This window comes from Hylaeus anthracinus, unplaced genomic scaffold (assembly GCF_026225885.1).
Source record: "Hylaeus anthracinus isolate JK02 unplaced genomic scaffold, UHH_iyHylAnth1.0_haploid 11997, whole genome shotgun sequence".
Lineage (NCBI taxonomy): Eukaryota > Metazoa > Arthropoda > Insecta > Hymenoptera > Colletidae > Hylaeus > Hylaeus anthracinus.
In genome coordinates, this window is record NW_026534344.1 from 15,491,000 (window position 1) to 15,507,001 (window position 16,002).

The 16,002-nt window shown below is 34.8% G+C and overlaps 1 long non-coding RNA gene across 1 annotated transcript; it reads right to left on the minus strand.

The window, feature by feature from the left end:
* Positions 1–14,252: 14,252 nt before the first annotated feature.
* LOC128889250 (uncharacterized) lies at positions 14,253–15,037 on the minus strand. The gene is made up of 4 exons (XR_008460395.1): positions 14,948–15,037; positions 14,768–14,830; positions 14,585–14,671; positions 14,253–14,490 (listed from the first exon to the last, which is right to left on the minus strand). It is a non-coding gene; the product is annotated as an uncharacterized LOC128889250 (long non-coding RNA).
* Positions 15,038–16,002: the final 965 nt, after the last annotated feature.

Below are 16,002 nucleotides of genomic sequence, written 5' to 3' on the forward strand. Positions count from 1 at the left end.
AAATTTCCCAATTCATCAAATTATAGGGAAACCTTTTTTTTATACGCCTTTGTCAATAGTCAATAGTCTCTTTACCAGATTTCCACGCGATGTATCGGACAGTTCATGTAGGTAGTATTGTGTTATTATTTATCCAATAATCTAAACTACGTCAAAAGCATGAATCGTGTCTTACAAAAGAAGAGCAAAAGCGAATTGAGAAGTTACCGAAAATAATTTCATTTTTAAAGCCAGATGCTGCTTCTATCTTTGAAAATGATGAAACGCAAAAAGGTACCGATGATTTGCCAGCGAATGTTATTCAAAACGAACCAGTAGATCAAGTAGATTTTAACTCTTCACAAAAACCGGAATTATCAGTAGTTACACAACTTCTCATAAACAACAGAACCATAGAGGAGACAGTATTGAGAACCACTTCAGAAAAAAATGAAAGTTATTCGACTGATGTTGCCCTATGGGGTGAAATCAACGAAAAATTACGATTATACTGGTTGCAAAAAAAATCCAGATTCATGCAACAATAAGGACAAAGATTTCTCAAAATCTGCACGAGTTTATCAAGAAGGAAATAAACCAAAAGTGAGAACTCTGAACAGATCATTATTCCAATTAAGACTTAAAAATAATGAAATAATAGAGCGTGAGTGGTTATCATATTCACTGTTAACTGGACATACATATTTATTGCTTTGTATGTCGACTTTTCTCATCTGAAAAAGATCAATTTACATTTTACGGATTCAATGATTGGAAACATCCAGAGCGAATTACGGAGCACGAGCAAAGTAAAGCCCTTAAACAATCTTTGACTATTTATTCTAAACGGAGAAAAAAAATAGGTAGTGTAGAGAATGCATTAACAATTTAACAAAAGAATGAGAAAAATTATTGGATTCAAGTATTACGTCGGATAACTGATACTATAAAGTTTCTTGCTACACGTGGTCTTCCTTTTCGAGGTGACAATGAACGATTCGGATCTAGTCATAATGGCAATTACTTAGGTATTTTAGAATTACTAAGCGAGTATGACCCTTTGCTTAAAGAGCACATTAACACCTACGGAAATAAAGGACATGGCGTAACGTCATACTTATCAGCAAGTATTTGTGAGGAATTTATAGGCCTTATGGGTGAAAAAGTTCTTGCTTGCATTATAACTGAGTTAAAGAAGTCAAAATATTATTCTTTTTCCGTGGATTCTACGCCAGACATTACTCATCTGGATCAATTAACGTTCACCGTATGTTACGTTACAGATCAAGGGCCTATTGAACGTTTTTTAATGTTCGTTCCTATAGAAGGACATAATGCTGAATACTTAACCGAAGTTGTAGTCAAATTTTTCAAAGATAATGATATTGATATAAATGACTGTAGAGGTCAATCCTACGATAACGCATCGATTATGTCTGGGCGATATTCAGAACTGCAAACCAGGATAAGAGAAATTAATAAGTACGCGGATTATATTCCTTGTGCAGGGCACTCGTTAAATTTAATTAGTGTTAAAGCAGCTGAATGTGTTACGGCAGTTGTTAAATATTTTTATTTCGTACAACTTTTATACACATTTTTATTGGCATCGACTTATAGATGGCAGAAACTATTGTCATATTTAGAGACCAAAAAAAAGTTGTTAAATCGCTATCCGCTACTCGATGGTCAGCTCGAATCGATGCGATCGCAGCTCTTTATACAAACTATCCCGATATTACTGGAGCTCTAGATGATCTATCCAAGGACGATACGCAGTCTAAAGAGATAAGAATTAAAGCTAAGTCTATTTTAAAGCAAATTAAAAAATTTGAAAATGTCTTTATGACTGTAGTTTGGTATGAAATTCTGACACATATTAATGATACGTCTAAAAATTTACAGAGAGAAAATATGGATTTGTATATTGCATGCAGTCTTTTGAATTCCTTAGAACCGTACTTATCGGATATTAGGGAAAAATTTGATGCGTTTTGAGAAAAAGCAAAAAGCTTTACTGATATTTACGAAACTGAATCTACATCTGATCATATAAATAGAAGGAGAACCGTAAAACTTACTCGCTTTGAAGGACTCAAAATAGAGATTTTTTATCCAGTAATCGATTCGCTTTGTTCCAATTTAAGAACTAGAAACGCTGCTTACGAATCGGTGAATGATGATTATAAGTTTTTCATTGCTCTACCAGATATGAAGTATGAAGAAATAAAAGAATGCTGTGAAAAGCTTGCTAAAAAATATGATTAAGACATCGCTGCAGACAACTTAACATTGGAATGTTTACATTATAAACAGTACCTCAGTGAAACGCGTAAATATGAAGTGTTATTTATTGCAAACCTATACTTGCAATTGAAAAAAGAATTTCTTTCTTCCACATTCCCAAATATTGAAATCAGTCTACGAATATTTCTAATACTCATGATAACGAATTGCGCTAGAGAACGTTCATTTTCCCGATTAAAATTAATAAAGTCAGACCATAGAAGTACAATGACTCAGTCACGATTAAACTACCTAAGTTTAATGAGCATAGAATCTGACCTACTAAAAACCATCGGTTTTGATGAATTAATAGCTGATTTTGCGAAGAAATCTAGAAGAAAAGTTTTTTAAATAAACCATGCGTGCGTATAATTAGTTTGTAATTTTCTTACGAAAATAAAATTTTAAACAAAATTATTAATATCGCCTTGCGGGCCCTGCCTTAAAGACGGCACTGCACATACACATCAAATAAAAAAAACAAAATATATTGTGTCTACTCGCTTTAATAGAATTTTAATAAATTATTTAATATAATTGAATATAAAAGTATGTTTTAAATTTTCATTGTAGGTGTAACATACATACATCACCATGTTAACAAAAATACACTTCCACAATGGATAAACAAGTTGGATGCCTTATTTGCCTCTAGTTTCGAAATAACCTTTATTTCTACTGTCCGCCCGCAGCAATAACCATAAACCAAATTATTAATAAACATACTATATAACACTGACAACTGAATAAAGTATAACAACCGAAAATGTTGGATCTGTCTGCAACAATAGGCTTGGACGAAAAAATTAAAAAAAGTGACCCTTACATTTTCCTTTGTAATTTCAACCGGTTAAGACTTTATCAACATTTTTGTCGTTGTCATCTAGTAAACCAATTCTTCTAGCTTTTCAAAAAAAATCAAGTCATTTAGACCAATTTCAAAAGAGGGAATTATGTTTTAAAAGGTGTCCGAATATAAATGCGAGTCACTATATAAGCGTAAAATATGAATCGGTTGAACGAAAACATCCATGGCTAAGTGAGGAAGCAGCTAAAATTATTGAACAACTTATTTCGTCGTTTTCATGGAATCCAATCACAAGAAATAAGTAATAAAGTAAAATCTATCAATAAATAAAACACCATATAAAATTTAATTTAATTTTTTTTTAATCTTTCCATTTCTAAAATTTATTCAACATTGTCCGAATATTCAAAACACATCTTCTAAACATAAATTTGACATTATCAAAATATCTTTTAAACGTTTCTTTTATATTGTATGTATTTTTTTGTCCTATTTCTAAATATGTATGGAATATTGAACTTGGATCTCTTGCATCTTGTTTCTAAAACCTCTGAATGTGTTAGAAATATTTCTTGTTCATTCTAACCACTTTCAATTCACGTTCATTTAATATTAGTCTTATATTTTGTATATATCTATACAATATTCAGAAAAATATTCTTTTCATCTTAAATAGAGTGGCTAAAAAAAATATTTCTTTAATATTTGAAAAAAAAAACATTTAACCAATGTTTTTGTGCTACTAAGGGTACTGATTTTATTTGTATTTTAAAAAAATTATAAATATTGAAAACTGATTTGGTATTGCGAAGAAATGTTTACAAGTACAATATAGAGGGCGAATCATGAGAAACAAAACATCTAAGTGTCTCTATTGGATTTGTAGATAGGACAAATGTTTCGATCAGAATTAGGAGTTTCATAGGACGAACACAGTCATTATATTTTTTCCCTCAGTCATTTCTTTTTTGAGTTATCAAGGCCAATAACGTTTTCTTTAAAATGAAATTACATACTTTTAACCTTTGCATATTGCATCCGGCATCGAAACGAGTTCAACTATGTAACATAATATGACCTTCAATCTAAAAGTGTAGATTAAATTAATCTAATCTAACTAGAAAATAACGAGTAAATCTTATTTGGTTTATTTCAATTACAGTAAATGTTCACAATTATTCCATTCATAATTAAATATGGTTTCAATGCGATGTAAAGTTTTTTAAATTATCGACTTAAATGCGCCACATGTTCCTCTTATCCAATTGATCTGCAATTTCATCAAAATCTTTTCTAATCAAAAACCACACTTTTAAGGAGCATGCAGAAAATTAAATACACTACGGTGCATAACTATAGCACCGCTACAATTTTCGTGCGTTTTGTACAATAGATTTAATTATTAATTTCTAATTTTTAATAGTATCATGTGAAAGATGCTAAAAATATACTATAGCAATGTTAAAACGGCGAACATAACATATATTTAAGACAACTAATAATAATACTATAGATATTTCATAGGTGCACAACTATAGCGCCAATGAAATTATAACATAATAACAATATTAAATTATAATGTAATGATTAAATTATAATTTCAATGAATAAAAGGGAATGATTTAATAATGAGTAGGACCTCCTTTCTTCTCGATTAACTCACATGTGCGACTTGCTATACTCTCAACTAGTTTTTTTCAAACTTTCATCGTTAATTTCATTCCAGGATTTTAGTACAGCTTCTTTTAACTGCGAAATGTTCGAAAATTGTTGGCTGTGTGCATAAATACGCCATACCATCATACTCCATAAATATTCCATCGGATTTTGTTCCGGAAAGCATGCTGGCCAGTTTAATAAATTTATATTAAGGGGTTAGTCGCAGTCAGGAAGAGGAAAAACGACATTTCTTCGTGATTTTTTTTTAGTTATTAAATAATAATTTCCATAAGTAACAATTAAGTATATTATAAAACATGTTTTAAAAAACTAAAAAATATTTTTTGTTTTAAGAAACGTCTAATTTATATCGTCATAACAGCCGATGACGTAAACGATGATTTAAAAACATAGGTTTGCGGTGAGCAAGATTTCTCTAGACTAGTTTACCTGAAAACAAAAACAAAGGTAGCTTTCGAAAATAGAGTAGTCTAACGGGTCTCTGAACGAAGGATTTTGGAAAAAATTAATTTAAAACAAGGTGGGGTACATTTGAAGTTGATTTTCAATTTTTTCACTAAAATTAAGCGATTCAATAAATTAAAAAAAAGATATACAAGAAAATAAAAAATCCATCGATCAGGGACCCGTTAGTCTAATATATTTTCTAAATCTACCTTTAGTTTTGTTTTCAGGTGCACCAGTTTGAAGAAATCTTGCTCACCGCAAACCAAGTGGCCACCCACGTCATCGCCTGTTATGACGAAATGAATTAACCTTTTTTTAAAACAAAAATTCTTTTATAGTTCTTTAAGACATACTTTGTAATATATTTACATTTCATTAATAAAAATTATTATTTAATACCGTAAAAGAAAAACACAGAAGAAACTGTCCGTTTCCATTTTCCTGACTGCGACTAACCCATTAAGTGTTTGAAACCATCTTAGTGTTGCTCGACTTTTGATACGTCCAAGTAATATGGTTCTTCGAATGAATAAACGGCAACAAATTGTTCTCCAATATTCCAAGGTACTCTAAACTATTCATTCTGGATAAAGGAAACGCTAATTCCAGCTTGCCACTCGAGCAAAACGCATCCTATACCATTAACGTTCCCCCTCCAAAATTGCGTTTAGAGAAATATTTTCGGCCTTTTCGTAGGTCTCTCCAGTAACAATTGAACCCATCTGGGTCATCGAGATTAAACTTTTTCTCATCGGAAAATATTACCTAACATAGAACGTTAAATAGAAGAAAATGTCGCCTCTTATTTTGTCGATTAACATTAAACTTACATGATCACAGTTTTTATTCACGTTTTCGCGGGTATATTCCATTCTTGCTATTTTGTGGCGTTTAGAAAGAACGGGTGCTGAAATTAGTTTTTGTCTGGCAATGTTTTGGATTTCTTCTGAAGACACGTTAAATAGTCCAACGTGACACTTCAAGTCTACATTCCGCTGGCATTTCTCGACAGGTTATCAAACTATTGCTCCCAATTTTAATAACCTCTCAGCACGTGGGGACAGTTTCTTCTTAGGTCCTCCTTTCTTATTTTGGCCATATTTCGATGTGTGTGAAGTTAACCCCGCACGTTTCGAATTTTGAGTTTTTCTTTCTTGTGCCGTATCGTGCTATATTTGTGCTCAATTGTGCCGTAAACCGCAACTCTGTAAGTCAAAGCGTACTTAAGAAAATTGAACAAAACAAAATTTTTGATAGCTCCACACTTTTCGAATTTTTAGTTTTTCTTTTTTGCGCCGTGTTGTGCTATATTTGTGCTGAATTGTGTCGTAAATAAGAGATGGATAACATCAATAACAATTAAGAAAAGAAATAAAACCAAAACTATACTAGCCCCGGACTTTTGCTGAAACAGACTTTTTTTCCAGAAAAAGATTCGTACTAACTTGTGCTACATTGTACCATTGATAGAAACTCGATATCTCTATTCACTTTGCAGATAAAAAATGTTGAATTTTAAGGAATAAAAAATTTAATCGAATTCTGCAAGTTGTGCTAAATTGTGCTACTTACGATACACGAGACACCTGCGTTAAAAATTGAGATTAGGTCGAGAGTCAATAAAATGTTACGTGCGCACACCCGTTCTTTTCGAAGCTCGAGTTCATTTATTTTATCTACCCCTTGGACTGTGGAGTCTGGTTTTACCGAAATGCACCCTGCAGCTGTACCATACTTTTCTCAGAATCATCTTTTAACTCGCGTTGCGTGGGTAACCCTTATCTAAACTTTCCCTAGAGCCACACAGATGTTCACCTCTGAGTAACGAAAATCTCAACCGCCAAATTTCCATATATGGGAATCACTGACGTATCCCCACCAATATCTAGGGGTATATAAACCCATGATTTTCGTTACTCGGGGGATTAGTACGGAAGAGTTACTTGGTAAAGTTACGTCGATCGTCTTCAGAATTGCGCTTCAGTGAGATCGGGCTTCAGATCCCTTTTGATCAACATTAACCATATAGATCTGCAAGGACGGTACAAAATCTATTACGGCATAGAAGCATTCTCGACCCCCGCATCGCCAGTGCGTTAACACCGTGCAACAATTAGGTAATTAAATTCATACACTAACCGCGACAACTCGACACTGTACAATTATATTATTAGAATTATTCAGTTTTGAATATATAATCATTTGTTAACCTTAAAAGGTCTGTTAAATCATTATTAAACCTTCACCATTGGAATAAGCAATCCTAACCAGTGTAACGACCCCACAACATAATATCTTTACCGCTCGAGTTATTATTTGTTTAGAATTATTAACGATACAATTCAATCCTTACCTAACATTCCCAACGGTTACCCTTTACCGGGAGATACCGATCCTACGGTTACCCTTAATTGGGAGATACCAATCTTTCCTTTCTTATTCTTTACCTAACCTTCCCAACAGTTACCCTTTACTGGGAGATACCGACCCTACGGTTACCCTTTACCGGGAGATACCAATTCCCAGCAGCTATCTGACTTCGCGTCAGAGTCGTCTGCGATTTCTACTCCATCGTCAATCTTTGGAACCATTGAAATAAACAGGACTAATCGTATCTTTTCCGATTCTTGAATTCAACCCACTCGCAGGACTCACACCCTACCACAACAACTTTTTCTAATTACAAAATCTCGTCAGATCTCCAAATTTCGCAGCATTGGCAAAGTTAGGAATCAGACGTTAAGAATTTGGATTCGCATTCGCACGTGCTCGCGGGTAGCGGAGTGCAGTAATGCCTCGATAAATCCACAAGCTCGGGATTGAAAGTGTCCATTTATCATGGAGTTCCCACGTTGTTGGGAACAACTTGTTCCATTTGATCTTTGCCGACAGCTTCGGCTTATTTCACTTATTTCTTTTCTTAATTGTTATTGATGTTATCGATCTCTTATTTACGGCACAATTCAACACAAATGTAGCACAATACGGCATGAGAAAGAAAAACTAAAAATTCCAAAAGTGCGGGGCTAACTTCATACACATCATATTTCGACGGATTACGTAAAAAATTTAATATAACTTTAAGGGATCGCCCAAGTTTACGTGCAATTTCCCTAATTCCCAGTTCTAGCTTGTTATAAGCTAAAATTTCACCTTGCTCTTTCTCAGTAAGATATTTACCGCGTGACATTGTATTAATTAATAAATAAAACTCTGAATTAGATGAAAATTTTGTGACAAACACGCTTGAAGTGTGATGAAAATGACGGTGGTGCTATAGTTTTGCACTGATTCTATAATGTTTTCGACTTTATCTCGATATATGTTTAGTCTATTTCAGTATATTTCCTCTGAAATTAATTATTTATGTCGCTTCTTCATATTATCCAACTACTTTCTTTGAATTTTTCTGTTATGTTTAAAAAATCCTAAAACGTCAGTGGTGCTATAGTTATGGACCGCAGTGTATGTTAAAGTAATATCTAGATTTAAAAGTACAGCTACTTTTTCAAAAATGTTAATTTTAACCCTTGTCTTCTCGAAGGAAAACGATACCCCAGGATCTGGTTAAGCTTCATCGAGCCGACCGAGTAAATACTAATAATTTATACGATTTTTCCGTGGTACAGCGGCGCGTTTCTCTTAAGTACTTATTTTAGATCGATCGAGGACATTAATTCTTCTATATTCTCTAACTCGGAGTATTTCATTAGACGCATTAACATATCCTCGTGTTCTCTCTATCCTCGGGCGAGACGCATAAATTGCTGCCGCGCAACTTTACCAAGATCTTTATACTTTTACGTAGGAAATTATAAACTGCCCATCGGATGACAAATTGGTACAGGATTCTGGTCATTGATCGTCGCGGGATATTACAACGATTCTAATTAGCGATGTCGCGTAACGTGGTCCAATATGTTTGGAGCAAAAGGCTTACTTCCAATTGCCAAGCAAATGGACAGTGGAGGTAATCGAACCTCCTATACTCGGCCAATAAATTCATGCTCTGATTGCGAATAAAATCTGCAATTACCGGAGGCCATCGTGCGTAAAGATAGTACCTCGAAGTATACCCCGTTAAGCACATTTTCCCGCGCTACCGCATCGCACAAGGATAGTCCCTTGGAACGAGTCGAAAAATCGCCACCCGCCGCCTCGTGTGTGCAACAGCATCGGAGATTATGTGCGCATACCTGCTTGAACGTAACGCCATCCGACGATCTTATCAAGGAACGGGTTTGATCGTTGGAAAGTCACGTCGAAAGGTTGGTCGCGGACTAACGCGTATCCGCCGGTTCGTATTCACTTAAAAGAGATTTCATCGAACCGAAACACCCATGGTTATGCAACCGCTGCGTATCACATTTACAATTTTAGAGGAGAATTATTCCAGGAAATACGTGCAAATTGCCAGCATTCCATCGTAATCTTATCGATCTTGACGAAAAGTTCACGCTTCGAACCAGCGCATGGCATAATAGATATGTACAAGTGATATTTTATATTTCATTGGTGTTTAACCCTTTTAGAGCTGACCCCAGAAATTGAACATGACAGAGAAATACTAATAATAAGTCAAACTGATGTGGTTTTATATGATTATAAATAAAAAGGATACAAATTTAATATTAGATGATAATTGCAGAATTTAAAGGGGAACTTGTTAATAAATAAAAAGATACGTAATTACTAACTAAAATATTTCGGTATTCGTTGAAAATTATATTAATATAATTTATCAAGAAAATTCGAATAGTCGGTTATCCTTTATAAACAGCATTAACAAATATAAAAGAAAGTCACTCTGTAATAATGATACGAAGAACATACGTGTAATAAAAAATATTTACAATTCAATTATTAATAACGATATTATAGATCACTGCTTCATTTAATTAATTCTCCGCTACTAGATCATTGAACTTGTTCCGTATTATTCGTAGCAGTATTAATATATTTTAAAATATTATAATTAAATTAGTGTAACGTAACGTTAACGGCAGAAGACTCTTCCCCGATTATTCTGATTGTTAACCGACGATCCGAATACACAAGACACCGTTTCTTTTCGACGTTTTTATCGGTTCTTGAAGATAAAATACCTTAAATCACTGAAAAACCCGTGCTCTTCGTAAAATACTATCTCCGTAAGCTTGATGTAGTTTTGTAAAAGTTCCAGTTATATTGTGTCCAAGTCTAAAAGAAAACCTGATAACATACCATTGTTTGAAATCAATGTTACTCGTTTTCAGAACGTATTACTGATGGAGAGTTTCAGTAAGAATTAATCCATCCTTACTATATCAATATATTTATTAGTATTAATAAAGAAAAATGATACATGAGAAAACGTCGAACATAAATCTTATAGGAGATCATAAACCGTATCAACATACTCAAAACAAAAACTAAAACTAACTCTCGTGAGTGATCAGTACTACCAACAACTATAGAAAACTCTTTCACGAAAAAAATCATTACAAACAAAAAAATAACTTTAGTGAGTTCTATCACATACCTGAAAGAGTATATATACCAAATTGTATTGAGCTTGTTGAATTTAAAGTTTAGGCCAAGCGAATAACCTGCATGGGGGGAGAATACCTCAATTCAAAGAATAAATAATAAATGAAAATATATATTTTAGGTCCATTAAAAAAAATAACGGTTAGTTTGTAACCTCTAAAGCACGTCCATCTAGAGAATTAGATACAATTTAATCGTAAGTTCTATTTGAAACATTTTGTTTTTTAGACAACGTGAAGTTTCAGAAATAACCTCGCCCAAAGATTAAAATGAGATACTAAGGAAGAAAATATCCTTATTAACCGACTTCGAAAAGGAGGAGGTTACTCAATTGGACATGTATATTTTTTTTTTTAAGGTAAGTTCACCGATTACGCCGAGATGGCTTGACCAATCGGAATGAAACCTGTTGCATCTTGTAGAGCATGTTCCCCCGGTGATCCTGCTATCAAGACTTTTTGCGATTTGTCATTTTTTACCCGTTTTTTTTTAGGAAAAAAACCGTAATTTTTTTATATGTTTGCCGATTACGTCGAGATGGCTTGATGAATCGGAGTGAAACCTCTTGCATCATGTAGAATATTTCTTCTAGTAGGTCGCGTAAACAAAACATTTTGTGATTTGTCACAACCACAATTTGTCATTACCGAGTACGATGGAACCTTCCACATGTAATGTCAGATGATTTAATAATGTTCCCATTTAGAAAAGTTATGAATTTCTTATATTACTATTGTGTACTATTAAACTATGTATGTTTGACAGTTCTGTTTGTGACTGTTTATGACATTCCATCCCACACGACGTCAGCTTCGAAATTTTCGGAAACAAACACTGTAAGAAAAAATACCCAGATAGCACCGGACGTCTCATGGACGTCCATTTTATATCCAGTTTACGTCCAAACGTCGACGTCCGTTGTCGGACGTCCCCGACCTAACCCAGACCTAAATTTTGTACGTTTCAGGGATGTCCGCTCTGAACTTTCTAGATTTAGGGAAAAATACTTTTTTTTTAACAAAATAAATATTATTTATTAATATTCTTTATAATATAATATTTATTCAATATGTAGAACAGAATATTTTTTTCCGAATATGAAATACACTATTTAAAATTGTAAATTAATATTAATTAATTAATTAATTAATTAATTAGCTAATATTATTATCCCAGATAGCACCGGACGTCCCATGGACGTACAGAGAACATACAGAAAACGTTCTGAAAATGTCCAGCACCGGACGTCCCATGGACGTACAGAAAACGTTCTGGGAATGTCCAGCACCGGACGTCCCATGGTCGTACATAGAATGTCCACGCCGGACGTCCTAGGGATGTCCTGCGATATAACTGGGACGTTTCAGGGACTTTCACAGGATGTTCACAGGACGTTCAAGGGACGTTTGGACATCTGGACGTCCAGTACTGGACGTCTTATGGACGTACATAAGACGTCCCTGTGCTATCTGGATATTATTCTATGTCTTTGATTTACCTTCTCTTGGAATTAAATAATAGAATTTAGGTTGCGAAGTTTAGTTTACAGAATAAGAAGGCAACAATTTTGATTCGTGCTCTGCGATCGAGTCTATCGAATCGATTATTAAAACTGTCGAACACGTGTCTACAATGAATACTTTTTAAAAATTTGTGCGGTTATGGGCCCCTACTTTTTTGCCCAGACACGATTACGCAGTTTTCTATTTATACTTATGTAGATTCGCTGCATTCACCGCTTCCTGATCGACATCTTATTGCCAACGCGACACAAGTTCTGAATATTGTCGAGCCTAACGCACTGCGGCACATGTTTGCAGTGCAAACCTGTCGAGAGTCGTGTACGTCAACTATGAGGGCACCAAGCTCCGACAACTTGGGTGGCAGACACGTTTCGAACCTCATCACCCTAGTGATGCTGGGTGTTGCACTCGTTTCGTTCATTCGATCAGAAAAGATGAACCGACAAGCTGACTGCGTGAACGCAAAGGTTTTATGAGTACATCTGACAAAACGTCGTTTATTGAACTGTGTCTATCCGATTCGGTGGATGCTGTTTAGTGATGGGTTTAATATTTCTAATTATTCTCTTTTGTAAATGATGATCCTTTTTTGGGTGTTTCTATCCTTGTCCTTTCCAGGATGTCTTTTTCCGTGCTATAACAAAATCAATGGGAATATTAATTCAGTACTCTTTGTTTTCTAGAAATTATATATACATACATTATAAATAAACGTAATACATTTTGAACTGTTCTGCACTTATGGTACAACAATATGAACTGTATATAAAATAATATAATCTATTGGATTGATGCATAATTATCCGACGTTTTTTTACCGTACCGTTCTGTCATTTGCGTTTATTTTTTATTGAGATAACATTTATTCCGCAGCCCAGTCATTTCGTAGCCTGAAGGATCTCTTTGGCAAAGGAACAATCAGTGAAAGTCAATATCGAGAGTCCTTTGCTCATTTTTAATCTGGCAACATAGGCTTGAAGAACAAACCAGGAAGCGGACGACATGCGACAGTGAGATTTTATTCATTAACCCTTGGGTACTGTGAAAGAGGATACTCGAAGGAGGCTTCGAAGAACCCCAGTACTTCTTTGCTCGTGGAGTCAATCGTTTGCTAAGTGGGTAGCAATTCTTGAAGTAGACGGTGAATGTGTTTTATAATAATGCTTCATATACTGCCGAATTATTACTTTGTAGAATAATTAGTAACAAAATTAGTAAAAATTAGTATTGTAGTCATGGTAAAGGAATCAAGGAATAGAATTCTGGACAGACAAAGGTTTATTGTGAGGAACATGGTTATACAAAGGATTGGGAATGGATAATTGTAACAGGAATTCAGAATGAACGGAATTATACAAAAGAGCATAATCCAATTTCTCATTTTATAATATTTAAACATTTTCAATCTTTGACATAAAAGAATCATTCTGTACTCTCTCAGTCGTAATTGGCGTCCAGGTATTATCGCCGAACTCTCCAAAAACAAACGGGCGTCCAGGAATAACCTCCCCCTAGCTCTAACTGGGATGTCCACGAGGAGTTCTGTTCTCTCCTACTCAACAGGCGTCCAGGTATTATCGCCGAACTCTCCTGCCGGAGTCCCTAAGCCGAATTCCGAAAGCGGCCGATGGTCTTACCTCGTCCTTTCTCCTGGAATGACAAATAGGCCGAATGCCTCTATGAGCCCTCAATTCATATTGCATGGTTGCTATCCGCGGCGGCGGTTGTCAATAGTCGCGTCGTTAGGCGAGAAGGTTCGCGAGTTCGCGGTCCGCGCCTCGCGTCTCGCACCGCGCGGCGGCAACCCTCCTATGTTCTAGAAGTTTCGTACGCTCGCTTTTCGTACGCTCGCTTTTCGTACTTCTTGAATTTCGTATGCTACAGTATTAGAAAGCAATATGAAATTAATAATATTGTTACGCCGGGGGGTTGAAACATGAGAATCCATTATAATTAAATATAAAGTTTATTAACGAACTAACAACTTTTTAACAATATAACGATAATCTCAGAGACTTATAACGAAACGTCTTCTTTGTTCGAGTTCTCAAAGCGCTCTCTTCTATTTCAAAAGTTTGCTGCTTCCTGGCAACCGGAAGCGCGGGAACTCGTTTCCGCAACTTCATATCGTCGCGACGATGTAACTCGGAGCTGTAGTGCGGCATCTTCATACCGTCGCAACAGTATTTTTATTTAGAAAATCTTTAAATTTTTCCACGATTCCTAACCTCTGTAAAACTAATGATAAAATGGAAGTAGAAGGAATAAAAATTCTGTACACATCTCCTGAAATTGTCCTCGTAGGCTGTTACAGAATTCCTGGAACTCTTACCTCCTCACAAGAATGGGATCAGCTTTTTCATTATATAAACTCTCATGGCCCAAGCCTTCTCTTTGGAGACTTTAATTCGCATAACGTCTGTCGTAATTGCACAAAAAATGACTTAAACGGAATTAATCTTCTTAGCTCCGTAAATAATTCTGACTTAATACTAATAAATTATAACTCCCTTACCCACATAGATTTCTATAGAAAAAAACTTTCCAACTTAGATCTTGTCGTCTCGTCTCCAGATATCTATGACAAAGTTAAATTGAATATTTCCGAAGACACCTGGGGCTCGGATCATTATCCAATAAATATACAACTAACTGCTGATAAAACACAATTTTTTAAAGACAAAAAGCGATTAACCTCCAAAAGAACCGATTGGTCTAGGTATTACACATTTCTAGATGACTGCTATAGTGCTATCTCATGTTCCTTGACCCACTGTGTGATTCACTAGAAACAACCAACAAATACTATTTCTTTATCTATTCTTTATCTATCTTTCTATTATTCCCACCACAAACTCTTATCTAGACGCCAAGTACATGAAAAATTATACGCCACCGTGTATACTGGCGCTGGCGCTACCACGTATCTTTTACTCGTAAAACTGCGATTTCAACCTAACCCGAAACTGCTGTCATTAATATCTCGTCACGCCTGCTGTATTTTCCAAATCCAAAGGCATTTTTCTGATGTAAATCGCATATAACCTTTCTAATAAAACCAAAATCAATAAAATCGGTCTACGTACAACTGAGATATCATAATATCATGTCATGAATCGGTCAGAAATTGTAGATTTTTCTTCTGATTCTGATTCTTATTCTTTTCGTCAACACTTAGCCAATAGGAGCTAAGACCATTCGTCGATTCGACGACTCTCGGAATCAGTCGGCAAGGCTCATCGGTCGGAATTGTAATATGACTGTCACTCATGCCGCTCGTTCATTTCTAACCTGTTTCTGTCAGTTTGGATTTGTGACATTTGGTTTCTTGCAACTAGACTATCTGACATGCATTGTGCGTACTTTTGAAAACTCAAAGGACTGAAACTGGAATTATAATACAATAAATTGTGCGTTACCAATAGTGGATCTCTTTGCACATTTTCCCACTTTATTTATTAACATTTAAGTTTGTTACAACGAGATTTTCTGCCATGCATTCTGTGTGCTTTTGAAAACTTAAGACACTGAATCTGGTATTGTAATATAATAAATTGTGCGTTATTCATATGACATTAATTTTATTTGTAAATAGCACATACAAACCTTATTTTACTTGCAAATTAATGTAAAGCTTAAAATAAAAATGCATTTGTCTTTTATTATAGTAACCGTAGAGTCTATAATATAAATAATGTGTCTGAAGCCATATATAGGAAACAGACCAACTTCAGTCCATTAAGTTTCCAA